We start from the raw sequence: 13,887 nt of genomic DNA, 5'->3' as shown, positions 1-13,887 counted from the left end.
GATGGCCAAAAAATGAACTGGCTAAAAATTAAATGGTTCCGGTATGAAAAAAGTAAACCAGGAATCCTTCAGTTCAAATACAATTTCGCGGACAACTTTAGAACAACGAACGTAATAAAAACCTTACAAAGAGGAAGAAACGCTGTTCCAAAGTATCTTTCTCTAACACAATGGCCTAAATTGTATCAAAAACCTCTTAAAATAAGTGCAGCCAAAAAAAAGACTTAATACAATTGTGTCAAAAAGGAGTGGTTCCTGAAGTTTTCCATTCTTGGTTTGAATCTTTGCCCTCACAATCAAATTCCAAAAACAACTTGCCAGAACCTTACACATCAGAAGAAAGCGATGATGATGAATAGTCCCAACCTTTTCACTTATTTTTTGTTAAATTATTCTTAATTTTTATAACTTACTTTTATTAATTTTATAATTATAACTTACCATATCATTTAACTGTATAATATTCCTACTTGCTCTTAAAATATAAATAAAACTTTTAAATATTACATTGAAAAACTTGTTTTTTAATTTGTATTTTTAGTTACAATTGCATTATCTGTTCTGCTAAAAAGCACTAAGTCAGCATATTTTGTACTTTTAATGCAATATTTTCGAATTGGTTTGCCAAAAACTAAAATTTTTGATTAGAAACTTAAGTCATAATGTCAATAAAGCTTTTCAGGTAATCAGATGAAAAATTAAAAACGGTATTGAATTTTCACGACCAAACAAACATTAAAAATCAATTTACTCAAAACTATGTTTTTTGACTTAGTGCCTTCTGCTTGTATACCCACGATGTTTGCTTAAAATCTTCAGTTGTTAAATGCGGCCCTGGGTGTGTTGGAGAAAAATGATTGTTAGATTTATTACACCCACAATAGCTAAAAACTTTTTTGTATCTTTACTACCCAACTTAGAACTTGCGATGTTAACATTTGATATGGAACTACATAGCCTAGACACAACTTTTATAGTACATAGTACTCTATTTTTGGGTATGTAATGTGGTATATGAATATCTTAAATAATCCCGAGATAAAAATAATGAGAACAAAAAAATCATTAAAGATGTAATCAGCAGCTTCCAGCTCACACAGAGAAGCCTCAATAAATCTTATCTGTCAAGACATTTAAATTCGTTAATGCTGGGAGATTACCTATTTTCACAAGGAGGAGTTATGGTGTGGTGGTAGATGAAAATAATACATTAATGAACATTATACGAAGTACTCTATGGTTCAATTTAATAAAGCTGATATGTTCTCACAAAATATATAGATTGTGTTTCCTAAGCAAAAGTAGTGAAGTTTGTATGTAGTTACTTGTAATTAGGTCAAATTTTTCGTTGTGGGATTGATTCACTTTTTGGGATTAAGTGGAATTGCTTATGAGTGGAGATTCCATCCTGCGGAAAAGTCAATTGTAATGCTTGTCAAGTCATAAGGTTTCATATTCTACCAGCCCAGCTAGATAAGCATCAAATTGAAAATATGATCTTTCCAGTTAATATTAAAATCACTTGTAACTCCTAGATATTTAAAACCGCACACTGAATTAATTTTGAAACAAGAACCGGAACAAGAATCTGCTGCTTGAAAATTAGGTTTACCACAACTATGTAAAGGAAAGGTGAATTATTTACAATTCGACCCATGAAATATAAAATTGTAATTGCAAAGCTGATGACTAGAAATTTTGAATGACATTATTTTAGTTTATTCAGTAAGGATTAACTTATGAAACGAGATCCAAGTTCTTCGAATTTCGAGATTTTCTTCAATTTGAATGTTACAATTATGTTCTGAGTTTGACTGGTAGGCCGCAAAAACCGTAGCAAGGCTATTCAACTGCAACATAAAGAGAGAGTTAATATAAAACAGAAAAAACAAGGGGTCGAGTACGGAGCCCTAAGGTACTCCAGATTTTAAATATCGAGCTTCACTCATTACACAATTAACTACTACTTTTTGAACTCTTTCTTTTAAATATGGTTTCAGCCATTGAAAAATAACTACTCCAAATCCAGGATTATATAATTTACCTAGCAGTAAATCATGATCAACCATGTCAAAGGCATTAGTCATATCAATAAAAAGGGCCATAGTCGAAGAATTGCATATTCGGTTGACTTTCCAGACTGAAATCAAAATTGAATTTCGTTAAAAAAGAAATTTTCATCTAAGAAAGAAGTAATTACTATGTCATTAATTTTTCAAATTTTTTTTAGAAGGTGGGAAGAAGAGAAATAGGTCTGGAGTTAGACATATTTGTTCTACCTTCTATTTTATAAAGATGGATCACCTCCAACTGGAACGTTCCTAATTTTTTTCAGGATCTTTAACTGATCGCTATGCTACCCCGGTAATGACGTGCAGTGCGTTTCAGTGGAAATGGAAAACTTTATCCCGAATAGGGTTAAAAGTATAAAACCTGCTGAAAAGAGGTTATCAAAGAGAAAGATGTGCGGTTCAGGAGTTTTAGAGCCAAACCAACTTAGGAAAACCGGAAAAAGTTTAGGCAGCCCATTAGGGCCCGCAACAACCATATACGACTGACCAAATTTTTACATTACCAAAAATAACGGTAAGATATACTGCAATGTTTCAAGGGCAGTAATGGTTTTTATTCATTCGTAAAAAGCATGCTGCTCCATAAAGGTTGAAAACAACTTAACAGAACCTTTCGATGTCAAAAAAGGTTTTAGACAAGGTGATCCGCTGTCATGCGATTTTTTTAACATCGTGCTTGAAAGAATAGTGCAAAGCTCACACGTCAACACTAGAAGCACTATCTTTCAAAAGTCTGTCCAATTACTGGCATATGCTGATGACATTGACATAATCGGAAGAACTCAGCGTGATGTGAAGTAGCTTTTGTGAGTATTGAGGCAGAGGCGGCAAAATTGGGTTTAACGGTTAATGAGGGCAAAACAAAGTACATGCTGTCGTCTAGAAAGGACATACAACACCGACATTTTGGTCAAAACGTCACAATCGACAGACGTAACTTTGAGGTAGTCAAGGACTTCGTCTACCTAGGCTCCGCTGTAAACGCAGAAAACAACACCAGCGCTGAGAACAAACGCAGAATAACTCTTGCTAACCGCTGTTTCTTTGGACTAAGAAAGCAATTGAGTGGTAAAGTCCTCTCTCGAGGGACCAAAGTGCTGCTATATAAGACCCTTATCATCCCCGTCCTGCTATACGGTGCAGAAGCATTGACCATGACAAAAGCGGATGAAAGCACCTTGGGTCGCTTCGAGAGAAAAGTTCCTCGTGTGATCTACGGTCCCGTATGCATCGAAGGGGAGTGAGGAGAAGAAGGAACGACGAACTGTACTTAGACGTAGCCAGAAGGGTAAAAGTCCAACGACTAAGATGGCTGGGTCACGTAGAACGCATGGAAACCAATGCGCCGCTGGCCCGGAAAGTCTTCGAATCCACACCCACAGGACAGCGCAGGAGAGAAAGACCGCGGATCAGGTGGCGAGCACAAGTGGAAGGTGACCTCACCGAACTTGGAGCGCTAAACTGGAGACATCTAGCTAGGGACCGAGCTAGATGGAGAAGTTTTTTGGGTAAGGCCCTAGTTCACACAGGACTGTAGCGCCACCTTAAGTAAGTAAGTAAGTAAAAAGCATGAGGAATTCTTCCTCTTCCTCGGTCCCTGAGCTTTTTTCATTTCATTTTTCCTACTCGAGCTCTGGCGAGAGTATAAAAATATCTCAACATTTATAAATTCGCTGATCTTAAAGGTTTAGAATCACCATTTTTGTAGTAGGTTTTAACAATTTCTATGCATTATTCGATATAGTTAAGCTTATTATATCATTTTCGTAAATGCCAAATTTGAACTGAAAACACAAAATTGGTTAAAGAACTTAATTTGGCAGATGTTGAATTACAACCCTATACTTTTAAAACCGAAAAACAGATAACCGTTATAACACGAGTTTTTTATTTGATGCTTAGTTTTACCATTTCAAAAATAAAGTTCCAATATAGGTTCAATTTCAATTTCCTCTTTTTTATAACTCGATTTTTATGTGCGCCGCAATTCCAGCAATGCGTCATAGTTACCTACTTAAGGTGGCGCTACAGTCATGTGGGTGTTAATTCGAAGACTTTTCGGGCCGCAGATTTAGTTTTTATGCGCTCTACGTGGCCCGGCCATCTTAGTCGTTGGACTTTTACCCTTCTGGCTAAGTCTATTTCGCACTAACTATCATGCCACGGGTATTACGCGGATGATAAGGGTCTTATATAGCGACACTTTGGTCCCTCGAGCAAGGGCTTTACTACTCAATTGCTTTTTTAGCCCAAAGAAACGGCGGTTAGCAAGAGCTATTCTTCGTTTGATCTCAGCGCTGGTGTTGTTTTTTTTTTAGGTCGCTTGACCTTGTCGAAAACTTTTTCAACATCGAAAAGTTCTGTTAAGTTGTTTAGAAACTTTATGGAGCAGAGTGAATTCTCCATGGTCATCCTGCACAAACGGACGAGTTTGGCAAGGATAACTAAACTAGACATAGCTGTATACAGCTCATCCTGATAGATCCTGTCATATGCGGCCTTGAACTCGATAAAAAGATGATAGGTGTCGATTTGATGATCTACCGTAATGTGAAGATTTCATTTACTGTGGACTTTCAAATTCTAACACCACACCGATAAGGACCTATCAGTTTGTTGCCGATGAATTTTAGACGTTCACATATTACGGCAGAGAAGATTTTTTCCTCTATAGTTGGTGCAGTTTAGAGTGTCTCCTTTTTTCAAGATCGGGCAAAACAATACAGAGGTTCCGTTCATCGGACTATATTTTACAGATAAGTTGGTGCATGCTCCTAACCAACTTATCTCCAGCTGCTTTAAAGAGCTCGGCATTCAAGCTATGGGCTTCAGCTTAGATACAGAAATCTTTACTTTATCTAAGTTTGGAGGAAGGGATTGCTGGCTTTTGTCTGCTATGTTGAATTCATCATCCTGCCTGACAGCTTAATCCAGTTCGTCGTCGCCATTATACAGTCTGCAGCAGTGGTCCTTTCATATGCTTAGCATTGACTGCCGTTCCACTATGATGTTTCCACCTTCATCTTTGCAGCCTTCGGATCTAGGTTTATGTCCCTGTGAATTTCGTTTCACCTGTTCATAAAACTTTCGAACCTCATGCCTGCTTTTATACCTCTCAACATCTTCTACCGCACGCTTCTCATGCCCTCTCTTTTTCCTTCTGAAAAGTCGGCGTTCCTCTCGCCTCTTCTGCTCATAGAGCTCACGAGCAGCTCTCGTCCTTTTATGCAGCGCCGCTTTGCGTGCCTGTTGTTTGGCTGCATTTGCCTGCCGACATTCCTCATCAAACCAGGGGTTCCTTGTTGGTGGCTGTTTGAAACCCAGCACATCAGAGGCGGCTTCTCTGATTGCATCTTGGCAATGTTGCCACTGGTTTTCGATACATTGTGTTGGCGGCAGAGAACTTCGAGAGAGGTAACTTGTAACTCGTTCGGAAAAGGATTTGGCGATCTCTGGCGATTGTAGCCGTTTGACGTTGTACCTTCTATCAGCAACTCCCTGTTTTGCCTTGGGTCTGGAAACCAAAGTGCTACTTAGTCTACAACGAGGTAGTGGTCCGAGTCGATCATCCAGCATCATGGATGTCGGACATCCATGATGCTGGAAGCGTGTCTGGTGTCGATCGCAATATGGTCAATCTGGTTGACGGTAGATTGATCTGGAGAAGTCCAAGTTCCTTTGTGGATGTTGAGGTGTGGAAAACGCATACTGGCTACCATTACGTTTCGCCCCGCAGCAAAATCTATGAGCCTGAATCCATTGTCAGAAGTGTTGTCGTGCAGGCTGTTCTTCCCGATTATTCCACCAAAGATGTCTTCCCTTCCTAGCTTGGCATTAAAATCGCCTAGGACTATTTTAATATCGTAGCTAGGGCACTGCTCATATGTTTTGTCTAAGAGCTCGAAGAACATATCTTTGGTGTTGTCGTCTTTCTCTTCTGTGGGGGCGAGCGCACATATCAGGCTAATGTTGCTGAATTTAGCCTTGATGCGTATGGTCATGAGGTGCTCATTAATGCACCTATAGCTCAAGACTTCTTGCCTAAGTCTGGCTCCGATGACGAATCCGCATCCAAGTAAGCGCTGTTGGTTTTCGTGGTAGCAGTCACCAAAGTAGATATCGCAGTTTTTCATCCTCTTTTTGCCCGGCCCATCCCATCGTATTTCCTGGATGGCGGTGATATCTGCTTTATATCGTTCTAGGGCCTCCGCTAATTCTTCGGCCGCACGTGGTCTGTTAAGGGACCTGACATTCCACGTGCATATCCGAAGTTCGTTGTCCTTTATTCGTTTGCGTTGGTTGTCAACAGTAAATCCGTCCGTATCCGAGGCTTGTTGGTGCTTCGCAACTATGAAAGCTTTTACGTGGCCAGGAAGTCACCCCGACGCACAACCTCCAACATGGAGGGCCAGATCCTAAGTATAACTCAAAGGATGGGGAGCCGGATAAAACCGCTCCTTACAGGCCTGGGCTTCGAGTAAGTCGAAGAAGCCCTATAAGGTGTTCACTAAGTAGTTCAACCTTACTGGAACTGTAGACGCCACTGTTGATTCCATCTCGATAATTTATCCGCTTTCGTCTGGATAAGGAGAGGTGCCTTAGTGGATACATCTCTCCCCACCTCTCTCGTTTGCTGCCCCCAACAACTTTCCACTGGGGTTGGAACCCAATCTCCAGTTGAGGTACTAGGCACCCGATGTTCACCACGGGGAGGTGAGAGTAGGAGTTGATAGACAGAGGTTGGTTCGGGAAAAACCTTTGGACGCTTGTGTCCTCTTGAATGCACAATGCACATGTCTACCATTTGAACATTTTTCGTGAGCAGCCCTTATAAAACTACTTTTAATTTCAGGAGGAACATAGAATAATAAACGACCGTTATGATCTTTTTTATAGACTAGTCCATTTTGTTTTAGAACAAAGTCAGGAATTAATTCCAATTCTAACTTTTCTTTTAATTGAGCAATGTGCTCGTCACGATTTTGTGTGACTTGTAGCTGAAAATCAATGTCGTCAATATAAATAGCGGATATTAAAGAATTCGATTTACTAATTGTTTACACGGAGATGTAAAAACTCGTTTACATGTTTCATCAAAGTTAAATGTTATACTTGGTTTAATCAGCAGTCTTAAAGGATAGGAAACTGGAAAAAGCTTTATTGAATCGACGGAAATATGAAAACAATCCAAGACATTTTTGTAATTCAGGAACATTAGAGGGGAATTTAAGATTCTTTATGGCCCTTAAATGTTGATTGTTAGGTCTAATACCAACTTCGCTACCATTTCCTCCCATTGCCGTTCTGAAATCTTCAAACTTGGGTATTATGAAATGTTTGTCGTTAATACAATTATTTAGTTCCTTGGGATCCAAACATATTCTCAATGACTTATCTTTTTTCTCAATTACTACCGTATTGTGCGCCCATTATGAGGGAACATTAACCTTTGATATAATGCACCTACTCAACATTTGATTTAAAGTACTCTGAACTTTGTTTATGATACTTATAGGCAACCTTCTTGGCGGTTTGCTCACTGGCTTAGCATCATTTTTAAGATCTATTGTGCATTTATCGGGAAATCTCCCATAGCCTGAAAATACCTCTATATTTTTTGCTATAAATTTGGACGCATCGTTTTGATCAACAGAATCTATTCTCTCGAGAAGCCCTAACTCTACAAATGCTTTAAGACCCAGTAATGCTTAAGACTTTGCGTTAACTACTATAAAAATCATTGGATATATTTTATGTTTATGACATACATTCAGTGAAATACTTCTTAAAACATGGAAATTAAATCCTCCGTATGCTTCTAGTCTAACTTGACATGCACTTATCTTCGGTTCGGTTTCGACTTTAAGCTACATAAAAAATGTTTAGGTAAAATGTTAACCTGGGAACCGGTATCAAGTTTAAATTCAACAAAATTATTTTCCACTAACAATTTTTTTGTCCAAGATGAACAACTGTTATCAAAATTATTGAGAGAATCCACAAATAGAACATCATCACTTTCACAGTCCGCAAACAGCACATTTTTCCCGTAAGCAGGGCATCTTCCTTTTAAGTGATTCAGATTACAGTACGCACAAAGCTTCCTATCAAGTTGATCATTTGTGTTTCGGCTATACCCAGATGAACTTGCATGTGCTTTTACAAATCTAGAATTAAAGTTAGAATGTCTACTTTTATTTAAAATGTTTTTTTTTTCAGAACTTTTATTGACATGATTACTGCCCTCGTTTTTGTTGACTGCATGTACCATCTCCTGTTGCTTGTGCTGATTTGTTCCTTCTGCCTGCAAGGCTTTTATTTGATTCTCAGTTATCTCAGCGACCCGACAAATGTCAACTGCCTTTGCCAGGGTAAGGTCACTTTGTTTTAGAAGCTGAGACTGCACTGCTACATCACCAATTCCAAGCACGATGCGGTCTCTTTACATGGACTCCTTCTCTGTACCAAACGTACAATTATCCACCAGTGCCAATATATCCTTAAGGAAGTGCCCAAAGGTTCCCCTTCTTTTTGATTCCTTGAGTAAAGTAAAAAACGTTCGTACACGATGTTTGTCGTTTTAGGGTTGCAGTATTCCTCGAATCTTGCAAGAACTGCCTCATATTATACATCTTCATTAAACGCGAACGTATTGTAGAGCTCAATTGCCTCTCTCCCAGCACAACTTAGAAATCTTGCTATTTGAATAGATTCTTCTTCTTTGTCCGTTTTTGTAGCTGTAGCAAAGATCTTGAAATGAGTCTTCAATTTCTTCCAATTTTCTCGCAAATTTCCATTCAGACACAGTTGTTGGGGTTAGTGAAAGTCCATATCAACTTGTTCAAATATTTTTTCGTAACTAAACGTAGCTTAAAACTTAAAAATTTACCGGCTGAGCCATGTGATATTTTATAGGTTTAATAAAAAGCAACGTATTGTAAGGTTAGTCTTTATTCAAGTGAATGCTCTTTTTATTTTGTGATAGTCTTTCTTACAAAAAATGAAGTGCTGCCAGCCTACTAAGTAAATGCAAGTTTATAAGGGCTAGTGTTAAGCTGATACGACACTCACCCTGTTCGGATGTTGTTGACAGCTCAGGAACCACGAATTTTCGGAATTTATCCCATCAGTTTTTGTAAGCTCAGTATAAAGGTCTCGCAGCTGACCTATGGTTGCCCTTAACGGAACTTCCACATTCTTGGCTTCACACCATGCTGAAAGATCGCTTTTATTCATTCTTGACATATCCAGAAAATGGTATTGGTTTTTATTTTATAACTGCAACAAATCCCACTTCTGATGTTGTAAAGGCTTCTTTTGTTGTAAAGGCTTCTTTATTGAAATAATAATTAAATAACAAAGTCTGTTTACACTCAGCTCAAGAATAATAATTAAAAACATCAAAATAATAATTTCTATAAAAAGGTGTTCTTAGGTTTTTTAGATTACAAACAAGTAAAAAGCAAAGTACTTATAATGTATTTGTTTACATTAGAAATTAGAAACTTTCAAGAAATGCAACTATAATTGGTAAAAAATGGTTTTCAACTAAAAATCTCGTTAACAAAAATAGGTTTTGAAATCAAAATTTTTTTTAGCATAATTCCACTAAGAACTTTTTTAGCATCACACATCGGCAGACTGGATGGGAAGTTTTTAGTGTGGGTCGCATACTGTTGGATGCTGCCGCCAAAACTAGCTCAGAACGCTACCCGATGTCGTCTTTCGTTGAATATTTTATGTAGTTGAATTGCTTGTATATGTGTTATAAAATTGTTAAGAATTTGAAGGTGACAAAAGGTCACAAATAAAAACTAGCTCAGAACGCTACCCGATGTCGTCTTTCGTTGAATATTTTATGTAGTTGAATTGCTTGTATATGTGTTATAAAATTGTTAAGAATTTGAAGGTGACAAAAGGTCACAAATAAAAGAATACTTACTTCTATTATAACGTTCAAAGAATGTGTTTCATTATATCCAATTTTTCATTTTTTCCATTTTAAAATTATAATTCCAAATTAAACTTACTTTTTTCATTCAACTCAAAACACATACATATTTCAATAAGTCTCGTTGATGGCTTGGAGTCAAAATGTAGTATTTTTTAATAGTATTCAGGAAGGCTGAATATGCGACAGGAAAAGGTAACCCAAGGTCCTGCATACTAGTAAAACGTAATCTAAATGTATTTTTACTCCCTAATTCCAGTGATAAAGACGTCACCACAGCCAGTATGGTAATAGACAACCAAACCTACGGGCTGGTATCAGCGTATTTGGGTCACGACCACCAGGGCCCACTGCCTGGTACCATTCTGGAGAAGACTTCGCTGAATCAACAAGACAGAAAACATATATTATTATCGGTTTTGACGCCAATGCGCACCATACTACATGGGGTATTACCGATATAAATAACAGAGGTGAGTCTCTTTCTGATTATAATCTAACAAGTAATCTGGTAGTAAGTAAGTGAACCAACCTTCGTCACAAAAAATCGACAAGAAGTTTTAGATTTGACCCTTGTCTCGTTAAATCTCTCAAATAAAATATTGAATTGGAGAGTGTCAAAGGAGAACTCGTTGTCCGATTATAGATACATCCAATTCACACTTATTGAAGGGATCCGATTCCGGAATTATAGGAAAACAGATTGGCAAAAATTAGGGCGACTCTGAAAAATTTGATTAAACCAGAACTATCGGATCCGCCCTTGTGCGCTCTTGAACTCGATGAGCTTACAGCAGCCCTGAATAAAGCATGGAAACTGCATGCCCCCTCACTACAGTGCGGGGAAAGAAGAAACAATACTGGTGGGCTGCTGAACTAGATACACTCAGGAAAAGTTGTAGAAGGCTTTTCAATCGAGCAAAAAAGACTAGACATCCCCAAGATTGGGACTCCTATAAAGAATCCCTCAACAAGTATAAACTAGAATTGAGAATAGCCAAAGGATCCTCATGGAGATCCTTCTGTAACTCGATAGAAGAATCCTCGGAGGCATAAAGGATAAGGCAGGTTCTCTCGACAAATCCAACAATGCCTAGTTGTCTTAAAAACTCAGATGGTACATGGAATAACTCTTGAGAAGAAACTCTAAACCTGCTACTAGACACCCATTTCCCGGATAGCTTCCAATCCGTTAATACAACAAACAGTCCTGGGTCGGGTATTAACTTAATTTTTCCTCAAGGTCTGATTACAAAAGAAAAATTGACATATACACTGAATAGTTTCAAACCTTATAAATCTCCAGGTCCAGATCAAATCGTACCAGTTGAGCTACAACTCACCATTGGCATAACTTTTCCCATCATTGAGATGATCTTCAAAAGTTATATAAATCTCTTCTATACACCTCAGCGATGGAGAGATGTAAATGTAGTTTTCATTATCAAGGCTGGCAAATGCTCGCATGTCAACCCTAAAGACCTAAGACCTATTAGCCTATCATCTTTCATTCTCAAAACTCTGGAACGATTGTTCGATATCCACATACGTAACAACATTGAGAAGAGACAATCAATGTTTCAGCATGCTTACTGCAAAGGGAAATCGGTAGAAACAGCCTTGAGCAAAAGGAGTATACTAAAGTGGTCTTCCTGGATATTGAGGGTGCTTTCAACAACGTTGACACATCCACTTTCACTTCTGCTATAACGTCGAATACTCAATCTGTGAGTTGATTAATCTAATGCTAAAAAGCAGGATCATCAACTCTTAGTTAGGGGACTTTTGCACAAAAAGGTCTGTCAGTAGAGGCACTCCTCAATGTGGTATTCTGTCCCCTCTCCTGTGGAACATATAGCTTAACGAACTACTAATATCCCTTGGGAGGGAAGGCTACAGAATGGTTGCATAATCAAATGATGTTGCTATCGCCGTCACAGGGGAGCATCCTAATACACTGAGAGACCTCCTCCAAAATGCATTCCATATGCTGCCATTTTCGAATCCTCAAAAAACAGACAAGACCCCAATGAAGCCAAATATCTTGGTCTGATATTAGACAAAAAATTAAGTTCGAAATCTAATATACAGGAAAGAGTTAAAAAAGCTACAGCAGCTCTTTTCCTTTGCAAGAAAGCCATAGGAAGCAAATGGGGTTTACAACCTCGCATAACCTACTGGCTATACCATCGGTCATCCGACCAATACTTATGTACGGGGCTGCAGTATGGTGGAATGCAGGGGAGAAAGTCACATATTACGACGAACCCAGCACAGTCCAACGCACTGCATGTCTTTGCATAAGCGAGGCATTGAGAACCACAACCTCAGCAGCTTTAGACACTCTCCTTCATCTGACACCCCTCGAACTCTTCAGTGGCAGCGAGTACAGCTATAAGACTCGACGCCTCATCTCAATAGACCAACAACAATGTGGGGCACTCCTTCATTTTGAACCTCTTTGGTTCTATACCAAAGTACGTAGACTACACTATTCCTAAACCCCTATTTGGGAAATACTTCCAGGTATCCATTCCATCCAGAGATGAATGGGAAGACAAACAACTCCTGGATAACAAAAGTATTCATTTTTATACAGATGGATAAAAGACAAATGAAGGAGTTGGTAGTGGTGTGTACTCAGAAAAGCTTAATCTAAGCATGTCTTTCCACCTCTCTAATCATTGTAGCGTCTTTCAAGCGGAAATTCTAGCGATCAAAGAGGTTCTCTCATATCTAAGAAAAATCGTGATATCAACTTCTGATATCCGCATCTTCTCTGCAAGTCAGGCTGCTAATAAATCTCTTGACGGTGTCTCAAACGGCCCTTGATTGTCGATCGTCTGTCATGGAGATGGCGCAGCAATTTAACATTCACCTCTATTGGGTGCCGGGCTACAGAGACATCACAGGAAATTGAACTCGCTAAAAATGGAACCGTAATACCTATTTCACCTGAAAGGTGCTAAAAGAAACAGCTTTTGCGATAGCAAACTCTAGGTGGCACAACTTACCAACATGCGCAGCCACAAAACTCATATGGCCTTCAATGAACCTAAAGCGTTCTAAAGACTTGTTTTCTCAAAGCAGACTTCATATTAGCTCCTAGCTATTAGGTGTCCTTACGGGAAACTGTCTTATAGGCAGGCACGCAATACGACTTGGTGTAGCCTCAAATGACTTGTGCAGGAGCTGTATGGACGAAGAAGAAGAGGAAACAATCTCTCACCTCCTCTGCACTTGCCCTGCTCTTTCACTAAGATGCAAACTTCATCTGGGAGACTACTCTTTTGATAATCCCATTGAACTAGCTAAAAAGGATATTAAATATCTTCTTCGCTTTTTAAAAAGCTCAAAATGGTTCGACCGGTAAGACATAGAGGAAATATATTATCTAGAGTCCCGACTTAATGGGTTTGTTCTCTTTCGGCCTACAAGCTAAATTGGGAGGATTTTGTCCATAAGGATAAGCATGTGTTAGTGGTCCCGTGCATTTCTTATGGGACCAAGCCATTATGAATGTAGTTGTTATGGAATTTGTGCCCACATTGCTCGACCGCGGGGGAAAAAACTATGAGGTGAACTCAGCCGTTCAAAAAAGAGATCCGTTGAATTCAAAAATTGAAAAATAAATGCAATATTTTAAGAAAAATTAATTTTGCAACTCCTTTTTAGTGAAAACAGTGCTAAAAATAATATTTAACTGCTTTTGGCAAACAAATTCTATCATTTTTATGAAAAGTTTAGCTAAAAACAGAATAAATCATGCCGAAAGTATAGGCGCACCCTAGAACTGCAATGCGAACGTGGCGCAATTTGAGTTGTACCCAGTTTTGACAGATCAAAAGCGAGGTAAGTATTTTG

This window comes from Eupeodes corollae, chromosome 1 (genome assembly GCF_945859685.1).
Source record: "Eupeodes corollae chromosome 1, idEupCoro1.1, whole genome shotgun sequence".
Taxonomy (NCBI): domain Eukaryota; kingdom Metazoa; phylum Arthropoda; class Insecta; order Diptera; family Syrphidae; genus Eupeodes; species Eupeodes corollae.
This window is presented reverse-complemented; position numbering follows the sequence as displayed.